Source organism: Lissotriton vulgaris, chromosome 1_1, assembly GCF_964263255.1.
Source record: "Lissotriton vulgaris chromosome 1_1, aLisVul1.2, whole genome shotgun sequence".
Taxonomy (NCBI): Eukaryota; Metazoa; Chordata; class Amphibia; order Caudata; family Salamandridae; genus Lissotriton; species Lissotriton vulgaris.
In genome coordinates this window covers 184,655,570-184,678,243 of record NC_141685.1, presented here as the reverse complement: position 1 = coordinate 184,678,243, position 22,674 = coordinate 184,655,570, and the positions used below count along the sequence as shown (strand labels likewise).

Below are 22,674 nucleotides of genomic sequence, written 5' to 3'. Positions count from 1 at the left end.
TTTTAATAACTGCGTGCACTTGAAAACCTTGGCATTACCGCGATAGCGCTCAGCAGCAGACAGCTGTTGTTGTTGCCCTAGTCCCGCGTCTTGCCACCACTTCCTGGTTGAGGGACCCGCCAGACACGCCCTCCGCGGCTGGCCACGCCCCCCCTCCCACGCAGCCAGCTCACTATATATTATGTGTCTCTGCAGGAAGCGCAGCGGACGAGCGCAGCGGGCGCGACGAATGCGCGCCGAAGGCGCGCATAAGGCAAGCTCGTCTGCGCTCGTCCGCGCCTCGGCAGCGCCCGGAGCGCCTCCCGAGGCTCCTGCCCCCCTGTCCACCATTAGCCCTCCGCACCTGGCGCGTGAGGCTTTACTCCATCTTAGAGACTTCGCACATGAAGGTCATCTGTCCTTCTTGGACACCGCCTATCCTCTGCACGACTTTGCCTGCAAAGGTTTACTGTCGGGTGGCCTGCTGAACGTCAGGTCACTGCCCAAACACGCTAACGAAATCTCTCAGCTCATTGACAATCACCATCTTGACGCTCTATTCCTGACGGAGACTTGGACCCACTCCGATTGCAATATAGAACTGGATTGGGCTTGTCCACAAGACTTTAAAATTCTGCATCTCCCAAGACCTAAGGGTCGGGGTGGTGGAGTCGGTATAATTTATAGAGCCTCCTGGTCCATAAAAACCCTTGTTATGGACCCAGTGGCGGGTACCGAAATACTTGGCCTCTCAATCGACTGCCACTCCGGAACAACTTTCACGGCTGTGATTTGTTACCGCCCGCCGGGAGCTTTCAACTCCACTCAGCAGCAATCGCTCCTCACCACTCTTACTAATATGGCTACCTCTCATAATAAATTGATAGTTTTGGGCGATTTCAACCTATGGCCTAACGGCAGCCTAGACTCCGCCCTTAACAATCTTCTACTTTCATGTGAAGGTATGGGACTTTCCCAGCTGGTTAATAAACCCACACACTCAGCAGGGCACCAGCTCGATCTAATCTTCTCCTCTCCCCAGCTAGTATTCCTGAGCGATATTCTGCCGATGTGCTGGACCGACCATGCGCTTATTAAATTTCACATAGCCGGCAGCAGGTCTTGCAGACCGTCACTCCGCCCCGGCCCGACTCTTCGTACAGAGACTGGAAGGCTCTGGATAAACTAAGACTGACCGGCCCAGTATTTGAGGTGGAAGACAGTTTTTCCATCACTCAATCGGTAGAGGATAACTATCTGTCCCTTTGCACAAGGATTTCCAACATCTCGGAACGCCTCGTCCCTCAGAAAAAGGGCAAACCAAAGAGACGAGTACCTGCCCCATGGTTCGACGACTCATTAAGAGCACTCAAACTAGCCTGCAGACAAGCAGAGAGAAGATGGAGGCAAGGCTATTCTGACACTAACAAAACTCTTTGGAAAGAAAACCTCTGGGCGTACAAAACTGCCATCGCCCAACATAAGGCCAAATATTACTGTTCCATCATTACCAATGCCACTAATAGTTCAAAAAGTATTTTTCAGATACTTAAAAACTTAACCCATCCAGATTGTGTCATCTCCACACAGCCCCCCACCCAAGCCCTCTGTGATAATCTCGCAGCATTTTTCATCAACAAAATAAACACCATCATTCAAAACCTGAAAACACCTCCCTCTTTGGGAGCCCCCAACATGCAGGGACCCAGCACCAGCTCTCAAAACCTGACGTCTCTAGGCTCTGGCCTTACGGCCAGATTACGGGAATTTCCTCCTATCCCGGCCTCCGAGTTTGAAAGACTGGCGCATGGAATTACCTCGGGTTCCCCTCTCGACCCCCTGCCTCCAAAAATTTGGAAAAATTTTGGAACTGAACTTTTTGGCACCATGCGCCAAATATGTAACCAGTCCTTGCACAGTGGTTATGTCCCAACCCCGTGGAAACAGGCGCTTGTCACTCCACTCCTAAAAAAACCCTCCCTGAGCCCAGATTGTCTATCTAACTACCGACCCATCTCTCTATTGCCATTTCCAGCGAAAGTCGCTGAACGATGGGTCAGTTCCTGCCTTTCCTGCCACCTAGAACAGAACAACCTTCTAGACGATCATCAGTTCGGATTCCGTCCTGCCCACGGCACCGAAACAGCGGTCTTGACTGCCATGGAGGACCTTCGCATGCGTGCAGACAGGGGCCAGCCAGTGGCTTTGATATTGCTGGACCTGTCTGCCACATTCGATACGGTCAACCACAGTACGCTGCTGCAGAGACTCGGTGAAGTAGGTGTGGATGGCACAGCGCTGCTCTGGTTTCACTCCTATCTGCGGGACAGAAGACAGGCTGTCTCCCTCCCCCCATTCCAATCCACCTTTGCACCGGTGCCCCAGGGAGTTCCCCAGGGTTCCTCCATCAGCCCCATTCTTTTTAACGTGTACCTTATCCCGCTAATCAAGTTAATTAAGTCCTTTGGGATAAAAACAATAAACTACGCGGATGACACGCAGCTCACTCTCTCTTGGGAAGGAGAAGATTCCATTCCTTTATCCACCTTCCACGACTGCTTAAGAGAGACGGCTGGGTGGCTCCACAGAAACTCCCTCCAATTTAATTCCTCTAAAACAGAGGTTCTGTTTTGTGCTGGCACCATCATACCCCGCCAGTTTCCGAGTGCATTCTGGCCTCCAGAGACTAGAGACAAACCTCTGCCAGTTTCCTCGGTCCGCAACCTGGGAGCCATGCTCGATAACAAGCTGAGTATGGAAACCCAGGTAGCAAAAACAGTGGGGATCTGTACAGCCCTGCTACGCTCCCTGCGTAAAATCATGCCACTTCTCCCTGCACAAGCCCGGGCGTCGATAGTCAGGTGTACGATACTCAGTCGCCTCGACTATTGTAACGCCCTGCTCCTTGAGTCTCCAGTCACGCTGATGGACCGACTACAAAGAATTCAATCTGCCGCCGCCAAGCTGGCTCTTGGCTGGACGAGAAGGTCTTCGGCCACAGCAGCTCTGGCCGAGCTACATTGGCTACCCTTAAAGCAGCGTGTGGCATTCAAGTCCCTCTGCATTGTCTTTAAGGCTCTGCATGGACTCGGGCCCAGACCTCTGCAAGCCTTGTTTCTGTGGTACACTCCCACCAGAGACTTACGCTCATCCTCGGCCTGTCTGGTAAAGGTGCCCAGATTCAATAAAGCCAGAACCGGGGGCAGATCCTTCAGGGTCGCAGCGGCCAAGTTATGGAACAGCCTGCCCATTGACATACGCCAGATCTCACAACTTCTTCCATTTAGGAAACGCATCAAGACCTGGCTTTTCCCCTAAAACCTGCCCGTCCGCTAGTTACTCCGGCTATCCGTCAGCAGAGTATTCTCCAGCGCCAGGAAGCCTGCAAGGTATCAGCCGCGCTTTATAAATACTCAAAATAATAATAAATAAATAATACCTCGTGTATTTTTATCTGAAGTGTTTTAGTGCGCCAAATTATATTTTGTACAGGGGGATTAAAATTAAAACTGTTTATAGGGAGTCACATACATAATCTCCTTTTTACGTACAAAGGAAATAACATGAGTTGTATTTTTCTATATTAAAGCTAATATATAGAATTTTTTTCTTGGTGGTATATATATGTATAATTAACGGATCTTGTGTAGATGTGATTGAGTAGAGTGGATTGAATGGTGGCTATACCTACTTGGTGATACTTTTGATTCCAAGAGGATATTTTATTTTCTACTCTTCAATAAAGACAATAACTGACCAGGCAGTAAGAGCTAGACTGCGCTTTAATTTTAAACTACTTTTATCTTCTGTTGTAATTGTGTGAAATCTTTATGTGTGCTTTGTAAATTGTGTATTCTTTTAAAACTCACTTCCCCCTGCACCACACGCCATCACTGATTGTGGGAGCCGTCTCCCTGCAAACTCCTCGTAGGGGCACTTCCGGTCGGCCTGCACGCAGAGCGGTTAGCGCTCTAGTGTCCAACTTCCTCTGGGCTACTTAGCCCTCGCAGTATTACGAGCGCGCAGCGATCGCGCGCAGCCCCGCCGAAGACCCGCCAAAGAGCTGCCCGTCTGCGCCCGTCCGCGCTAAGTCAGCGCCAGGCGCCAGGCTTTTTGCTCCTCTCTCTGCTATTAAGCCGGTAAGATGTGCTACTCTAAAGCTGAGTTGCTGGGCCTTCAGCACCCTTCATGCTCTTGTGCTAGACGCAACCCTGCCCATATACTACATCCCCTAGCACACCCCTCCCAATACTAAAACTAAATCCAAACCCCCCAAAGCCCACACCTTCAGGCTAGGTCACCTAAACGTCAGATCTATGCACAAACATCACTCTGAAATCTACGACCTTTTAACTGACCACTCTCTTGATGCCCTGTTCATGACTGAGACGTGGCTCCTTGATGATATGGACTCGGTCTGCAACCTGGCGACTCCCACAGGGTATACTATACACACGATGAACAGGAGCACGAGAGGGGGGGGGGGTTAGTGCTCATAATTAAATCTCATCTTGACTGCCAATTAATCAAAGTGGACATTAAGGACTGCGAAAGCGCTCGTTTCTCGATCAAAGTTAACTCTCAGTTCTGCGCTACTGGCCTTTTGATCTATAGACCCCCTGGCGCAGACGCCCCCTTCACTAACTCACTCCTCCAGTATCTGGACACTAACATTATCAAAACGGCTAACTTTACGATCATAGGTGATCTTAATTTACATCTCGATAGGGACACCGAACCTAAAGTGGCCACTTTTCTAGCGGATCTTGCGGCCTTCCAACTTAATCAACTTGTAAGTGGCCCCACCCACACAGCGGGACACCTTCTTGATCCTATCTTCTCTAACATCACAAGTGGTTCCGCAGGCCTGCCCATCCCCATAACCTGGACAGACCACCACCTAGTAACTCTGTCTATCTCCTGCAACCCGAGCCCTGCAGCGGTGCCTACTCCATCAGTCCAGAAACGTCCATGGAAAAAAACTTCACCTTGAAGATTTGCATAATCTTTTAGTTTTAAATCCCCTACTCCCTAGTGAAGACCTGGATGTAGGCTATGACCAGTTCTGCCTCTGGATCACCCAGGCACTTGACACCTTGATCCCTGCCAGATGGACCAAGGCCCGCACCCACACAGCTAGTCCTTGGTCCAACTCAGAATTAGCAACTCTGAAAAAGGAATGCAAAAAGGCGGAGAGGTGCTGGAGGAAAAACTACGATGCCAACCTTAAACAGGACTATGTCCTGCTCCAAAAAACTTATCATCGTAAGGTTTGCAGAACTAGAGCGGCATATTATGCCAATGAAATCAGCAACAGCTCCAATACTTCGAAAGCTGTATTTAAAATTCTGAAAGATCTCACTGCAAAAAAAAACGTCAATACGATTACCACTTCTCCCGACCTCTGCAATAACATGGCTACTTTTTTTACTAATAAGATCAAGAAAATATATGACACCTTCCCAAAATGTCCTCAGTCATTGGCCATTTTTGATCCTACCAGGCCCTCTCTCCTCCCTTCCTACACTTGAGCGAGAGAGTTTTCTAAAAATCTGCAGAAAGATCAAATCTGGCTCCCCGGCAGATCCCCTAAAACCGGATACTTTCTGTGAAGCTCACGAATTTATCACAGAGCACATCCGAGACATCATCAATCTGTCTCTTTCCACCGCCAGAGTTCCTTCTAAGTGGAAGCAGGCTTGGGTTTCCCCCATCCTAAAAAAAACCACTTTGGACCCTTCGCTTCCGGAGAACTTCAGGCCCATCTCCTTGCTTCCCTGGCCTGCCAAAATCATCGAGGCACATGTTAACAACATTCTCTCCGATTTCCTCCTTACCAATAACATTCTGGATGACTCCCAACACGGGTTTAGAGCTGGTCACAGCACCGAGACAGCTTTGCTCAGTGTTTCAGAGGACCTCCGTACCATTCTCGACACCGGCGGAACGGCAGCACTGGTTCTGTTGGACCTTAGTGCTGCCTTCGATACGGTGTCACACGAGGTCCTCTTGACGAGATTGGAGGAAATTGGAGTCACAGGGATAGCCTTGGGCTGGTTTAGAGACTTCCTTTCTAACAGGTCTTTTAGAATCTCTACCCCCCCTTACATCTCTAAGGAGCATAGCATTGGACAGGGAGTGCCGCAAGGCTCTTCCCTTAGCCCCACCCTGTTCAATGTCTATGTCCGCCCTTTGGCGGAGGTGGCTAGAAGGAACGGACTTGCACTGGTATCCTATGCAGATGATACCCAGTTGGTGGTGGCTCTGAATGACAACAGTGGTCTGGAGGCCCTTCATTTCAAACAGACACTCACTGACATCACCAACTGGATGACGGCGAATTTCCTCCAATTAAACGCCGGGAAAACTGAAATACTGCTCCTGGGGAAAAACACCTCGTCCTGGGGAGACAACTGGTGGCCTGATGTCTTAGGCCCACCTCCCAAGCCAAAGGAATGTGTCAAAAATCTGGGTGTCTGGGTGGACTCTGCTCTTAAGTTCACTCACCACACTAAAAAAGTGGCTGCCACATGCTTTGGTATTTTGCGCAACATCAGGCCCATTTTGAAGTTCTTCAACTGCCGCACTCGCCAGCTAATTGTCCAGGCGACCATCCTTTCTAGACTGGACTATGCCAGCTCTCGTCTATTGGGAGCTAATCTGGCTGAAACCATCAGACAGCAGAGAGTCCAGAATGCGGCAGCCAGGGCTCTGGTTGGTCTCCACCGCCATTCCTCGGTATCCGGAGCCTTGAAAAAACTGCACTGGCTCCCGGTGGGTAAAAGGATCCAGTTTAAGGCTCTGTGTTTAGCCTTTAAAATCCTTAAAACCGCCTCTCCCCCAATGCTGCGCCCCCTGCTGTCAGAGTACATTCCTAGGAGATCGCTCCGTTCAGAGGGGAAACATCTTGCGATCATCCCTCGCACTAGACTGGCCAGAGTAGGCGGCAGATCCTTTAGTTTCCTGGCTGCCAGGTTATGGAATAGTCTGCCCGAAGCCATCTGTGGTATACAAGACCTCCTAGCCTTTAGAAAGGCCGTCAAAACTCATCTCTTTCAATAACCTTTTCTCTTCTTTGCGTCTACATCTTCCTGCACTCTGTCTGCGCGCAGCGCCGGGACGCCCCTTTGCTGGGGCAGCCGTGCGCTATACAAATTTCCATAACGTTAACATTAACATTAACCAGATCTCCAGAGGACAGCGGACCTGTCCATAAAACCTCTAACTTCAAGGATTTCGAACAATTGAACTCTGAAGTGCTTTAAATTTGACTCTGTTTTCAACTCTGAGCCAGTGCAGGTTTCATAGGTGTTGGGAGGTAGGAATGGCTCTTGGGACCTTACATAACAGCCTGGCTGCAGAATTCTGTACCACCTGTAGTCTACGTGTTATGGCTTTGTTTGAGCCCAGGTAAAGCACGTTACCATAGTCAAGCCTTGAAGTAATCAAGGCATTGGCCACGGTTTTCTGGGTGGACTCAGGCAGCATCCAACAGATTTTTTTTAGCCATTTAAGATGGCAAAACATGTAGCTGTAGTTTTTACTGCGTGCGAGTGCATGCTAAGGGATTCATCAATAATGATGCCCAGATTACGCGCTTAGGGAGAGGGCATAGGGAGAGCACCCATTTCGCATGGCCAGTGTTGGGGACCCCACAAATTTTTGTTTTTACCAAATATGAGCACTTCCGTTTTTCTCCGTTTAATTTAAGGTAGTTTTGTTGCATTCATGATGCTATTTTGATAGGGCCCATTTTTAGGGGGGAGGAGTCCTTAGTATTCTTAGAAGAAAGGGAAAAAATAAGTTGGGAATCATCGGCATAAGAGTATAGTGTCAGACCAGATTTCTCTACCACTTTGGCCAAAGGACTCACATACAGATTAAAAAGTAGGGGACTGAGTGTGGAGCCCCGTGGCACCCCATGAGCAAAGACATGTGTGTCGGAGCAGGCTGTACAGGAGAAGACTTGAAACGTGCGTTTGGTCAAAAATGGGGCAAGCCAGTTGAGAGCTGAGACACGGATGCCCAAGGAGCTAAGAGTAATAATTAATACAGTGTGAGATACCGTATCAAATGCGGCGCTTAAGTCTAATAGGATAAGCGCCACTGTGTCTCCCATATCCAAGTGGCAACGTATGTTTTCCGTGACTCCTAACAGGGTGGTTTCAGTAGAAAAGCCTGTTCTAAAAACCAACTGGCTGGGATGTAGCACGTTTTGGGTGGTTACAAATTGGACAAGGTGCGTGTGAACGTGCTTTTCTAGAATTTTTGAGAACACCGGCAATAAAGAAATAGGCCGATAATTCGTGGGTTGGCCAGGATCAGCTCCTGCTTTTTTCAGAAGTAGATGTATCATTGCATGTTTCCACTCAGGTGGGACGGTTTCTTCCTGAAAGAAGCATTAAGGAGATCTGTAATTACATCCAGAGAAAAAGGATCTAACTGCTTAAATACAGAGACGGGCAAAGGATCTTTAGGGGATCCAGATTTGACGTTATTAAGAAGTTTTATTAGAGTGTCTAATTTCAGCCTAGGCCAGAAATCAATGAAGCCACCGGAGGTATCAGTTGACTTCATTTGGTTACTGCAGTTTTTGTGGGCGACAAAAAGAATAGGTGATTCAATCGGGTTAAGGAGACACTTATCTTGCGCAAGCACAATGTCTTGGTAGATTTGTTCAACTTTTTGTAAAAAAACGTAGCCAGTGTCTCGCATTGCTGCTTATTTAGTGACGGGGCGTAGCTATAGTTTTTGAGCCTGCAAGCTCCTTCACCATGTTACGCAATTTACGGGGTCAGAAATAGTAGAAGACACATAGCCAGTTCGAGCTTTTCTGCAAAGGTTATATTTTTTTATCTTGGTTTTATAGACATTTTTAGATTCAAGCGTGTAGCTTTTTCTCCACCTTCGCTCCAGCGCTTTGCAGTCAGATTTTTCTTTTTTCAGCAGTTCTGTGAACCAAAGTGCTGGGGTCCGGCGATTGTTAACTTTTTTATTAGAAAGTGGTAGACAAGTGTTTATTGCTGTGAGAAGCCATTTCTACACTGAGGTGGATAGTGAGTGAACCAATTGTTTAGAGCAGGGAGGGTGAGAGTTTAAAAAAGTGTTCAGGGTAGTAATATCCAGGTTTTTTCAATTTATAATTTGCACGATTTGATCCGTGGGGGTTAGTACCACATTAGCTGGGATTGTTAGGGAGAAACCAACAAGATAGTGATCGGACCAACATAATGGCAGTGCAGGCGAACATGTAATCTCAGGGAGATTAGAAAAAATAGGGTCAAATAAATGACCCGCCTCATGCGTAGGTCCAGAGTTGAGCAAGTTCACGTTAAGGGAGGCCAAGTCAAAGATAAACTCAGTGCTCGTTTTACAAAAAGGATTTTCTAAATAAATATTTAAGTCCCCTAGGAGGGAATAGTTAGCTGTTTTCATAACCAGGGGAGTTATAAATTCAGGAAAGGCAGAAGTCCAGGAGGAGACAGGGGCAGGGGATTGATAAACAAGTGCACCGGAAAACGTAAATTTGGGAGTAAGAAACAACTTAAATAAGGCTGCTTCACAATTGGGAATCAGTAGATGTGTAAATTCACATTGATACTCTTTTTTAAAAATAATGGCGATGCCACCCCCTGTTTTAGTGGTGCGATCTATCCTGACAATTGCGTAATTGTCAGGGACAGCAACCGTAATGCCAGGTAGCGCCCGCTGTGAGTTGAGGGAAGCATGCAAATTTATACCACCAGACGAGAGCTAGTCTGCCGACCTCGATTGTGTGTGAGGCCCTAGGAATGCTCCCCTTCCGGTCTACGCCGTAGTTTCCCTCCACTCAAACGGAAGAATCCGTGGTGGACCGGGGAAAGGCGCTAGGCGACCGGCTGTGACAGTACCAATATGCTCAGGTAAGGAATGCGTGCTGATTTAAAGTATGAACAGTGATTTATTTTAAAAACAGTGAAGTTAAAAGCAGTGCACAGTTGCTGGAAGGACTTTACCATGCGCTTCGTACCTCAGACTCTGACAAATGACTCAGCCTCTAGCGCGTCCTCTAGGATAGGGCGTCTATAGCTGCAACGATCTGTTGCCCAGAGATCGATGGCTTATGACATAATGTGAGAGCAAATGTATATAGCGTTGCACAGCTAGATCGGGAAAGAAGTGTCCTGGCGCTAATATGAGCACATAAGTATCAAAATCCCACAGCCCCTGAACATGAACAGAAAGGTTTTGATTTGTTTCCTGAAAGAACTCATGTTTTCTTGGGCACACAGAGCAGGTGGGAGGGTATTTCATTCCAGGTACCAGTCACCACAGGCAGAGAGCAGCCATCTATTCTGATTTTTGTACACTTAGAGACTTTAGTCAGCAAAGCATGATGGGATCTCACTCCTCGGCCAGCTGATACCAGGCAAAAAAGCGAGGACATATAAGAATGAACCCCCTGATTGTAGAGTGTTTATGAGATTAAGTGCTTTATATTGACATCTTTTCAGGACAGGAAGCCGGTGCAATTTGACCAGTTTGTTGGAGATCGACCTTGATTTTATTAACCTCAGAACCAGCCCAACTGCTGTCTTTGTAGCAGCAACAATCTATGTAGGCAATATTCAGATATGCCTACGTTTAATGTGATGCAGGAATCCATTCTCTCTAGGATCAGAACAAGTACCAGGTCCCTCCTAGATAAAGCAGGGATTAATGGAAGTATTTTTCTGATAACTTTCAGCAGTCAGAAGCCTGTAGAGCAGGTGATTTTAATGTATCCTTTTAGGGACAGATGCAAGTCCACCCAAACTCCCAGTTTGCTGACCTGATGGAATGGGGTGGACATATCTCCCAACGACACCGGCCGCCACCCTTGTGCCATGAGGCTCCGGTCCCAAATGCCACTATTTCCGTTTTTTTCACCGTTTAGCGCCAGGGAATTTTGAGCTCATCCAATCAGTGACTTCCAGAAGCAGCTCCTGAAATTACTGGGCATTTTATCTGTATTTAATTATAATCCAATGATTTGTGTACATTTGAGTAGAGGTGATATAGAATGGCTCAATCAGGCGTATTTTGTTCTAATCTAATGATTTGTGTATCATCGTGTAGAGGTGATATCGATTATCGAATGACTCGGTCAGCTGTATTTTCTTCTAATCTAATGATCTGTGAATCATCGAGTAGAGGTGATATGGAATGACTCGATCAGGCTGGCAAAGTGGGCCATGTAAAGATTGAAAAGATTGTGTCTCAAAACCAGGGGGAGGAGGAATTGTCTTAGGGGTTGATCTGAAATGAGCTGATGCCTCCGCTTGGGTCAGATCTTTCAAAAAGGATAAGAACCGAGCAGGCACTTTCCCCTAAGACCCACCATCTCCAATCTCTGTAGTAATGTGGAGTGGGAGATGGTGTCAAAGGCTTCTGATAGATCTAATCAGATCAGAGCCCCCACCTCCCCACCCCCATCCATAATGTCTCTAATATCCCACGTGGCTTTAGCTCTTTTGGAGCCCTGGATGGACTTTGTGCAGAAGTTGCTCGGACTCAAGGTATTTGGTGAGCTGCTTGTTCACCGTGGCCTCAGTTACTTTGGTGAACATCAGGAACAGAGAGACAGGCCAATCCTTAGAGTTAGAACTGCTGTGACTACTGGAGCAGACATCTGGAAGTAATGTTGTCTAAAACACTCTGATTGGCTGCACGCTGGGGTGCAACGGAGGGCAAGAACAAGAAAGATGGGCTTGGATATGTCCCAGAGTAATTACCAGAGCCTGGGAGGAACTCAAACATTTCACCCATCATTTTGGTTATTCATAAATAGGCCAGGTGTGCCGAGATGTGGGTCCCGTGCTCACTGCACCGCTGGAATCAAGTCGCACCCTACAGTCAGAGCCCAGATGTGTGTCCCGTGCTCGCTGCACCATTGGAATGAAGCTACACCCTACAGTCAAGGCCCAGATAGGCTGAAACCGGTCTTGGGTTGATTGTGTTCCGGTTCAGAAAGGATCTGGATTGGCTCTTCAGGCTGGACTGCCCTATTGGAAGAAGTCTAAAGCTGATTTGCATATGTCTGCTTCCTTTTTGAGGTGGCATTGTGGGCCAACAACCAATTGATCTCCCTCTCAGGCTTGGCCTGGTGAGGACCTGGACGTGAGTCAGGGGCCTGGTATGGACCAGGACGTGACCCGGAGCCTGGTGAGGACCAGGACGAGAGCCGGAGTCTAGTGAGGACCAGGATGTGATCAGGACCTTGTGAGGGCCAGGACGTGAGCCGGGGCCTTGTGAGGACCAGGACGTGTGTTGGAGCCTGGTAGGGACCAGGACATGAGCCGGAGTCTACTGAGTACAAGGATGTGAGCCAGAGTCTAGTGAGGAGGAGGATGTGATCAGGGCCTGGTGAAGACCAAGATGTGAACCGGGGCCTTGTTAGGACCAGGACGTGGGCTGGGGCCTTGTAAGGACCAGGACATGAGCCAGGGCCTTGTGAGGATGAGGATATGTGCCAGGGCATGGTGGACCAGGAAGTGAGCCAGGGCCTTGTGAGGACCAGAACGTGAGCCGGGGTCTGGTGAGCCAGGACATGAGCCAGGGCCTTATGAGGACCAGGACGTGAGGCGGGGCCTTGTGAGGACCAGGACGTGAGCCAAGGCCTTGTGAGGACCAGGACGTGAGCCATTGTCTTGGAGGACCAGGACTTGAGCCAGGGCCTTGTGTGGACCAGGACTTGAGCCAGGGCCTTGTGTGGACCAGGACGTGAGCCAGGGCCTTGTGAGGATGAGGATGTGTGCCAGGGCCTGGTGGACCAGGAAGTGAGCCTGGGCCTTTGTGAGGACCAGGACGTGAACCTGGACCTGGTATGGACCAGCACGTGAGCCGGGGTCTGGTGGGCCAGGACGTGAGCCGGGATCTTGTGAGGACGGACCAATAAGTGAGCCAGGGCCTTGTGAGGACCAGTAAGTGAGCCAGGGACTTGTGCGGATCAGGACGTGAGCTGGGGCTTTGTGAGGACCAGGACGTGAGCGGGGCACTTGTGAGGACCAGGACGTGAGCTGGGGCCTTGTGTGGACCAGGATGTGAGCTGAGGCCTTGTGAGGACCAGGGCGTGAGCCAGGGCCTTGAGAGGACCAGGACGTGAGCCAGGGCCTTGAGAGGACCAGGACGTGAGCTGAGGCCTTGTGAGGACCAGGACTTGAGCCAGGGCCTTGTGAGGACCAGGACGTGGGCTGGGCCTGGTGGACCAGGATACTGAGCCAGCTCTGGCTCCCTTAGAGAGGCTAGACTAAACACCTTGTTTGTCCTCTCTTGCAGGACCAGTCACGGGCCAGTACAGAGATCCAAGGACACCAGAGACTGGGGCGCTGGACTTGTACCCCCTGTTTTTCATTGTATTTCTCCCTGAAACAGATAAAACTGTGTGAAATCTCTTTGAGATAGATTCATATTATCACAGATCTCACTGGACTCACATTCTGCAGAGAGAGGCTGAGAATGAAAGTTCTTGCACATGAACTGTTCTACTCGTCTCTGCCACGATGCCCCGGGAGCAACCAAATATTTCCGTAGAGTGATCCCCCGAATATTCATGCCAGTACTTTCATGTAATACAAAAGTGCATTCTGGGGGTTGTAGTCTTGGTTACTTTACTAAAGACTGTGGTTTAAAAAATAAATGCCATGAATCGAGGAGATGTGAGCCTTTGTCAGGAGCCATATGCGGCTCTCTGGTAACTCTGGATACTTTTCAAAAACTCGAATTATGAGCTCTTAAAATAAAATGATATGTCTGGAAAGGAGCATCTCTGGGCGGTGAGAGCAGCGGTTGAGGCGGTTCACATTCTTCATACCAAGAGAACAGGACAGGCCTCACCTCCTACAGGGCAGGTTTCATACCCGCAGACGACACGCATCCACTCCTCTGCATCCTCCTGGACACGCCTCAACCTCTCTGCACCCCTCCCGGATACGCCTCACTTCCTCTGCACCCCAGCTCAGGACAGGTACCACCTCATCTGCACCCCTGGACAGGCCTCACCTGCTCTTAACCCCAAGGATAGGACATGCTTCACCTCCTCTGCACTGCATACAGGCCTTGCCTCCTCTGCTCCCCCTGGACAGACATCTCCCCTGCACCCCTCAGGACTGGCCTCACCTCGTCTGCACCCCTGGACAGGCCTCCCCTCCTCTGCACCCTGGGACAGGCCTCACCTCCTCTGCATGCCCCGGGACAGGTCTCACCTCCTCTGCACGCTCCAGGACAGGCCTCACCTTCTCTGCACCCCTGGACAGGCCTCTCCTCTGCACCCCTCAAGACACGCATCACCTCTTCTGCTCCCCATGGACAGGCATCTCCTCTGCCCCTCTCCGGACAGGCATCACCTCCTCTGCACCCCTGGACAGGCCTCACCTCCTCTGCACCCCCACGAAGCAGGTCTCAACTCTTCTGTACCAGCTTCGCAGGCAACTCTGCACCCATGGACAGGCCTCACCTCCTCTCTTCCACCAGGGGATGCATCACCTCCTCTGCACCTCTTGACAGGCGTCACCTTCTTTGCAAGCCTCCCCTGAAAAGGACATGCCTTACCTCCTTTGCACCCTTTGGACAAGCCTCACCTCCTCTGTACCCCGCTGGACAGGCCTCACCTCCTCTGCACACCTGGACAGGCCTCACCTCCTCTCCTCCCCCTGGGGAGGCATCACCTCCTCTGCACCTCTTGGACAGACATCACCTTCTTTGGAACACCCCCTGAAAAGGACATGCCTCACCTCCTTTGCACCCTTTGGACAAGCCTCACCTCCTCTGAACCCCTGGACAGGCCTCACCTCATCTGCACCCCTGGACAGGCCTCTCTTCCTCTGCCCCCTGGACAGGCCTCTCGTCCTCTGCAGTCCTGGACAGGCCTCTCATCTGCACCCCTGGACAAGCCTCACCTCCTCTGTACCCCCCTGGACAGGCCTCACCTCCTCTGCACCCCTGGACAGGCCTCACTTCCTCAGCACCCCTGGACAGGCCTCACCTCCTCTGCACCCCTGGACAGGTCTCACCTCCTCTGCACCCCTGGACAGGCCTCTCATCTGCACCCCTGGACAAGCCTCACCTCCTCTGTACCCCCCTGGACAGGTCTCACCTCCTCTGCACCCCTGGACAGGCCTCACCTCCTCTGCACCCCTAAAACAGGCCTCTCATCTGCACCCCTGGACAGGCCTCACCTCATCTGCACCCCTGGACAGGCCTCTCTTCCTCTGCCCCCTGGACAGGCCTCTCGTCCTCTGCAGTCCTGGACAGGGCTCTCATCTGCACCCCTGGACAAGCCTCACCTCCTCTGTACCCCCCTGGACAGGCCTCACTTCCTCAGCACCCCTGGACAGGCCTCACCTCCTCTGCACCCCTGGACAGGTCTCACCTCCTCTGCACCCCTGGACAGGCCTCTCATCTGCACCCCTGGACAAGCCTCACCTCCTCTGTACCCCCCTGGACAGGTCTCACCTCCTCTGCACCCCTGGACAGGCCTCACCTCCTCTGCACCCCTAAAACAGGCCTCTCATCTGCACCCCTGGACAGGCCTCACCTCCTCTGCCCCTGGACAGGCCTCCCCTCCTCTGCCCCCCTGGACAGGCCTCTGCTCCCCTGGACAGGCCTCACCTCCTCTGCACCTCTGGACAGGCCTCACCTCCTCTGCACTCCCTGGACAGGCCTCACCTCCTCTGCACCTCTGGACAGGCCTCTCCTCCTCTGCCCCTGGACAGGCCCCTCCTCCTATGCACCCCTGGACAGGCCTCTCCTTCTCTGCCCCCTGGACAGGCCTCACCTCCTCTGACCCTCCTCTGGACAGGCCTCACCTCCTCTGCACCCCTGGACAGGCCTCTCCTCCTCCGCTCCCCACTCAGGCTCAGCAGCAAGAAGATCCAGGGATTCATACATTGCAGCTAAGTGAGTAAGCAGCTCTCCTACCTGAGCAGAAACCTGTCCAGGCTTTCTCCTCCTTCTGGGGGGACAGATCTGGGTCTGAGGGGGGCAGATCTGGGGTCTGAGGAGGGGCTGTAGATGAAGATAACTGCACAGACGCACAGGGTCCTCCCTCCTCTGCAGAGGCCGGAAGTGATGTCAAAACCGCTGCTGGTGCTGTCTCTGCCGCTGCTGACCCGGAAAAGGAAACCCTTCTCCCTTTCTTCCGATGCGTGCTCAGTGGGTTCGATCAGCAAGCGAGGATCGCCCTCTGGTGGCCGCTGACGGAACCGCCGCCTCCAGGCTCCAGCAGTGAATACATTTCACACAAACAAGCACTTATACCTGTAAAGACCTGGGATTTCAGATGTAACAGACAGACGTGAATGTTTTTAAGGGTCAGACAGTTCAGGTACAGGGCTTCACACTTGGTTGCAGCTGTAAAAAAGTATTTATAGCTTCACTTCAGATGAGCATCTTCCAGACACTGATGTAAAAGACTTAAGAGTATTTACAGAAAGGTGACAACTGGAAGAGACAGTCTAAATTTCAATGAATATATCTGTATTTCAATGAATATATCTGCATTTAAATTAATATATCTAAATTTCAATGAATATATCTGCATTTCAATTAATATATCTGCATTTCAATGAATATCTCAGTATTTCAAAGAATATATCAGAATATCAGTCAGTTTTCCAATTAAACTGGACAGCTTATTTAGTCTTTTAAATACATTATTTGCAGTTTTTCATATCCACAACGTGCTAGATAGCAACAACAAATACCATGGAGTTTTAAACACCAGATCAGTGACAATGTGGCATAGGTCATGTGTCAAAGCGACAATTGAAGGAACAGCTTATTTCTAATTTTCCTATGTCTGTGGCTTATTCCTTATATTTAATACAGTTTTATACCCTCGAACAAGACTGAATTGTGGGTTCTAATTAGGTTTTGAGTTTCTGGTTTAAGAGCACAACTGTCTCCTAAAATATTAAGATAGCGGCCTCTTCCAGGCTTTGTTTTTTTGTTTACAGTATCCACCCTCCTCTCTCAACAAAGATTCACCGACAAAAATTAAAGCAATTTATCTTTGAAACAACAAATTCCTAAGATATAGATATCAAGTATGAACCAGAAATGTCTCACACAGTTTGCATTGCATAATAAAAATGAGTGGGTGTTACTGGTCTGAGGAACAGGCGAGGGGCATTTCATTACTCTAAAATATTCTACTCCTTCACATAGGCCCCTATATCACAGTACGCTCGTCATCAATACACCGCTGATTAGTGAGTGCGTCAACTCTTTGAAGCATTGTCATGCAAGAAGCCTTGAGTGCCTCGACAGCTACATTAATTTGGACTTGCATATTTAAACTTCCCAAAATCACCAGAGCCAGGATGGTCGGACGTTCGTTCAGATTCCTAGCTGCCAAGTGCTGGAACGAACTTCCGCTCGATCTCCGGATGGAGCCCTCTGAAAATAGTTTCCGGAGAAAACTTAAAACTTTTCTCTTTCCCCGGGCGTAACCTTTGTTCCTTTTCTGTTCCCTTCTGATCCACCCCTGTCCCTTCCTCTAAGCTATTTTGCAGTATTAAGCGCGGGGACACACTGTTTTTGGGTAACCAGGCGCTTTATAAATGGTTTTATTATTATTATTTTTATTATATATCAGAGCCTTCAAGCATCACTCATCACGAGTGACACTAACACATTTGGAGGTCGTGCTGAGGTCTCACACAAACCTGGCCCATTCTTCCAAACATTGGGGATTAACTAGAACTTTGCACATGATTATTCGGCAGAGAGCAGACCCTCTGTCCCACATTTTGGTGGCAAAACGTTTCCCATATTTCACCATGAGTACTGCACACAGTTCAGTAGAATGTTAAATTGAATGTCTATTTTAGTGAGACTTGGTTGTTAATTTTATCACTTTACAGGTGTGTTGATCATGTCCATAAATTCAGTAATGTCTCTTCCTTTGGAATTGTCAATGTCAAGTGACACCACTCCCGGTGCCTTTTTTAAATACCTGATTTCTCTATTGATTTTTCATATACAATGAGCATAAAACAGGGATGGAAGTTTATCGATTCAGCAGAGTCCAAGATACTGTGTAAACTAGAACTTGCGAGAAGACATTGAAAACAGGAAAAACAATTAATGAAATAAACCCTCTAGATAGAGGTGATGTGGCTCCGAATATCCCGCAGATGATCAGGGATGGAGGATGAGGGAGAACACGAGGGGAAGGGACATGAGAACAGGAAAAAAATGTCAGGGTGCCAGGCCCCATGGTTGCTCCCAAAAAGCCAACTCCCACTACAAAGGCCATAGACAGCTAACTCTTCCAATGGTGGGTTAAATCCTGGAATACTGACATTTTGTGAAGCAAGGTCAGACGGGCCATCAATTGCGGTGCCAGCCCTAGGTTGGTCATCAAGGTGTCCCAAACAGAGCCCCAGTAGCACAAAGTACTGTACAGTCCGCAGGAAATGCAAAATGTCACAGGCGAGTGCGTCACACCTTCAGCACCTCCAGCCCTTGGAATCCTCCACCATATGTGCTTTATAGATCCACTCCGGCATCCAGTGCCAGTGGTGTAGGAACTTGAAATAACTGAATTTCAACCTGACCTCCTGAGGAAACTGCCATGGTCTTTCCAAAGGTCGTGCCCGTCCTGCTCAGACAGTGAGAGGCCCAGCTTCTGCTCCCACAAACAGCATAACGTGTGGGCAGTGGTGTTCAAAAAAAGGCTGTCCACAGCTGTAACATGCAATCCCACCATAGTGACCTTGTATCCTTTCCACACCAGGGTATAATGCAACACTGGGACAGTCTCAAGATCATAAGGGGGAGCACCCAGCATCTGTCGCAGGCTATCCATAGGCTGTCGGAACTGTCAGTGATGCGATTGTGGCAGCCCATAATCACGCATGAGAGTAGCAAAGGGTCCCAACTCACCGTTCCCTACTATAGCATCAACAGAGCGTATCCCTCTGGTCCTCCACTGTGTAATCAGAGTTCAGATCATACTTGGCCCCAAGCAGGTCCTTGAGAAGAGCAGGTGTCAGCAGTGCGTTATACGTCTGAGCCAGGAGAAGCATGAGTTCAGTCAACCAACGCTGGTATGCCTCACAGTGGCACTTATAGGCAGCCAAATCATTCATCAAATTGCCTCTCAGAGGCCTTCCTGCCCTCCCACAGCACCTGTGCAGAGGAGATGGACCCAGCGTTCTCCTCCAAGTACTGGCTCAGATATTGGCACCGTCTGTGCTTATTTTCATGGGCTTTATACCATGCTGTATACATACACCAACGGGCCTGAGGGGTTTGCAACATTCGAAGATTATGGTCGAGTTGCAGTAGATCATGATCAGAGGTACTGTTTGGGAGGATCAAGGCATAAACGTTTACAATGGACGCAGGAGGTGAAAGTATAGTCCGTGTCCCTCAGGTGCGTCAACCACCACGGATCCATCAAGGCATGGTCATCAATAATGTCAGAGAAGATGAACTGGTTTCGGGGCTGCCTGGTCGTATGGTTTCTGGACTTGTCAAGGTGCCATATTCCAGCATCATTAATACCCTGGCTGTCCAAAGAAGAGCAGGAGTTTGGTCAGCCGCCGGGGCATAGATAGAGCCCACACACAAAGACTCATTGAGAATCTGAACCTTGGCAAAAATATATCTGTCCAGGGGGGTCCCGCCACGTCCGCAGTGTGCAAACCTCCAGGAATTTGTGAAATAAGATGTCCAACCCACTCTCCCTCTGTTCCAAAGGAGTAGATGGGTGTGTAAGGGTAGTCTGGATCCTGCTGGCATGTAGTACCGTACTCATCCAATCCCTTCTGAGTTCATCATGTTCAATAGGTAACAGGTGTGTTTCCTGGAGCAATGCTTCATCAAGGCGGTGCATCTTCTGAAATTAGAGGATTTTCTGTCTCTTGATAAAATAGGTCAGGCTGTTGTCATTAAGGGGCATATTTACAAGCAAGTGGAGGTGCGCAGCGTTAGCCTCCTTGGCTTAACGCCACGCTCTCCACTTCTGAAATGCCGGGCTACACCGTGTTTACAAGAATACGGTGCAGCCCTACGTTTCTCCCTGTGCTGGGGCTAAATTTAGCTGCTTAGCGTCAATGCAGCCAGCCTTGCACCATAGTACATTGAGGGGAAACAGGCCTGACAAGTACCGTGCATCAGGGGTTTGACTAACACATTTCAATGTGGTGGTCTGCATCATGCACTGAAATGCGAAGTCACACATTTTTATGGCTTTCTGAGCTGTCAAGTGCTGGAGCGCGGCTATAATAATTAGAAGTCAAACTGAGCAAAGCTGGCAGCGCACATTTAGGGGTTCTGGTTTAGCTACATTCAGGCAGGGCACTCTGATCCGTCATGTGAGACATCCTGTGATTCTGGACAAATCATTCAATATCTCCGTGCCTAACAAAAATGAATGTGGCCATCTGTAATGCAACTGGGTTTCACATAAAGCACTATTATCCCCGAAACCTCAGGGTCGAGTGTGAGCTTAATAAAACTTCGAAAAAAATGCAGGGGACATTCTTATTCCAACTCTAATGCTAACCCTATGAAGCACCCTACAACGTTAGGGCTACTTACACAAAGACGGACTGTAATCCAAGTCACACAGTTTCAAACCCACTACTTCCTGAAGTAAGCCTAAAGGAGGTTCTGGCGGTGCCCGACCAAAAGAACCAGTGGAGGCCAAGTTGCCTGAAGTTTGGGTGGTTTCCTAGGGTCAGCTCAAACTGCAGCGGTTTAGAGAACGCAACTCTTCCCCCTTTTGACATCAGCCGCTGTCCTAGTGGTGTATGTACTGTCTATACATTATTTTAAGGGGCTGAGCAACCCCTGGTCATAAGCACTGAACGCCCATGCTCTTCCAGAACAAGGGCTGTCTGTTCCCTGTCAACACTCAGTATTTCTGTAAGGAACCAGTTAGGTTTCAGCCCCACACAGGATCAAACTAGTCCTCGTGGATCTCTAGACCAAACACTCTGGTCCTGTGATCGGGGTAGATCAGCAGCCCTAGTTTTGTTGTTTTCGCCTGAAGTGTTCACCCCCATGTCTGATAAAGGTGGGTTTATGAGAGAGAGTTTATTGTTCACTCACCTGTCGCCTACAGGTGCTGCTAGAGAGGGTCTAGAATAGGTTTGGTTTGCAGTTATTATGAGGGACGGCTGACCTTTCCCATGGAGCGGCACTGTTAGCAGATAAATGTACACACTTGCTAGCAGTACTAACAGTGGCACATAGTGCTTGGCATCACCATCACCACATGTTGCTATTACTTTCATGTTTTACATCTCAAACCTTGATTTCCAAACCTGTGCTGAATATACTCAGCCCGCAGCCCATCTGGACATGGGAGGAGGGGGTCGGATCCAGTCACTTATTGCAATTGAGAGGATGATTAAGTGGTGATACCAGGTTTGACATTGAAATCCATCGGCTCTGAACCCTTCCCTTTAAGATTTGACCAATCAACAGTGTTACATCAGGCCCCTCACACCTCCTGATGAGGAACACCCTAGACCAGTGGTCTTAAAACCTTTTAATGCCCCACCCCCACCACCACAGCGATCGTCAGGCCCCCCTCAGAATTTTTCACAATTATTCTATTCAATTAACAATGTCAGGCAGGCTTTAATACAGCCTTAGGGCGCGCTGACGAGAGCATGCGTCTAGGGCCTGTAACCGGTATAGGGCCTTTAGCAACTGGTATATCCAGAGGCAGAAGGCCTATAAGGCAATTAGAAGATTCCACCCACTAAGGGTAGAATGTTCTAAATAAAAAGAGAAAATCATGAAGACAAACATTGGAATGTTGGAGCTCCAGACTTATGCCAGCCATTACAAGCCCGGAGCTGCTTCATTGGAGCTCCCAACATTCCAATGCTATAATAACGGGTACAAGTACCCACAGTAAGTTTATTTGAAGTGGGGGTGGAGGTTTTGAAGAACATTTGGAGTCCCGTCCCTTTTGACACATACTCCCAGCTAGGATATAAATGACAAAACATGTTAGTGATGGCCCACTGGAGAGCAGCTTACTGCCGCTCATTATTTTCAACTTAAAATAAAGCACTGTTATCAGTATTATTTTTTGGGCCCAAGCCTGGCACCCCATTTGGGATCACCTGAGGCACACCCCAACTTTGAACACCTCCACCTTAGACATACATTTCAAGCATTCAATTTTAAAATTGCGTAATTCATGTATACAAGGATTTTTTTTAAAGACACAATTAGTGCTAAAAAGGTGTGTTAATCTTGCTAAAAAGTGAGGTGTAGTTAAAGTGTCTGGATAATGACCGATTGCCCAAAAAGTTAAAAGCCTTGGTTGACAAGACAATCATGGCATTACTTTAAAAAGCTGGAGAGGGAGACTTAGACATACATTTCATTTTCAAGCCATAAGTAAGTAAGAACAATTAGTATTAGGTAAAAAATAAATGGTCAAATAAACTACACTGGGTGATCAAATGTTCATGAGTTCATCATGGGGCTGCGTAACGGTACGACCAGAGAAAGGGAGGTTTGCGGCCCCGTATTTGCCCAGTGATTTGGCCGCTCTGGTGGCAAATTTGGTGAACCGAATGTTCAGCTTTGTATTTTCAGAGCTCATGGTGACTAATATTGCCTGACGACATGTACGAGCTCCGAGTTTGTTCCTTTCGTCACGCAGTAAGTTCCTCCTGTCATTGAGCAATGCGGGACACGCGC

The 22,674-nt window shown here is 49.0% G+C and overlaps 1 long non-coding RNA gene across 1 annotated transcript in view; it reads right to left on the bottom strand.

Moving 5' to 3' along the window:
• The window catches only part of LOC147738105 (uncharacterized), a 125,812-nt gene extending 109,769 nt beyond the window's left edge, over positions 1-16,043 (bottom strand). Inside the window, exon 1 of the long non-coding RNA XR_015307462.1 lies at positions 15,916-16,043. This is a non-coding gene — a long non-coding RNA (uncharacterized LOC147738105). The remainder of the gene's footprint in view (positions 1-15,915) is intronic.
• Positions 16,044-22,674: the final 6,631 nt, after the last annotated feature.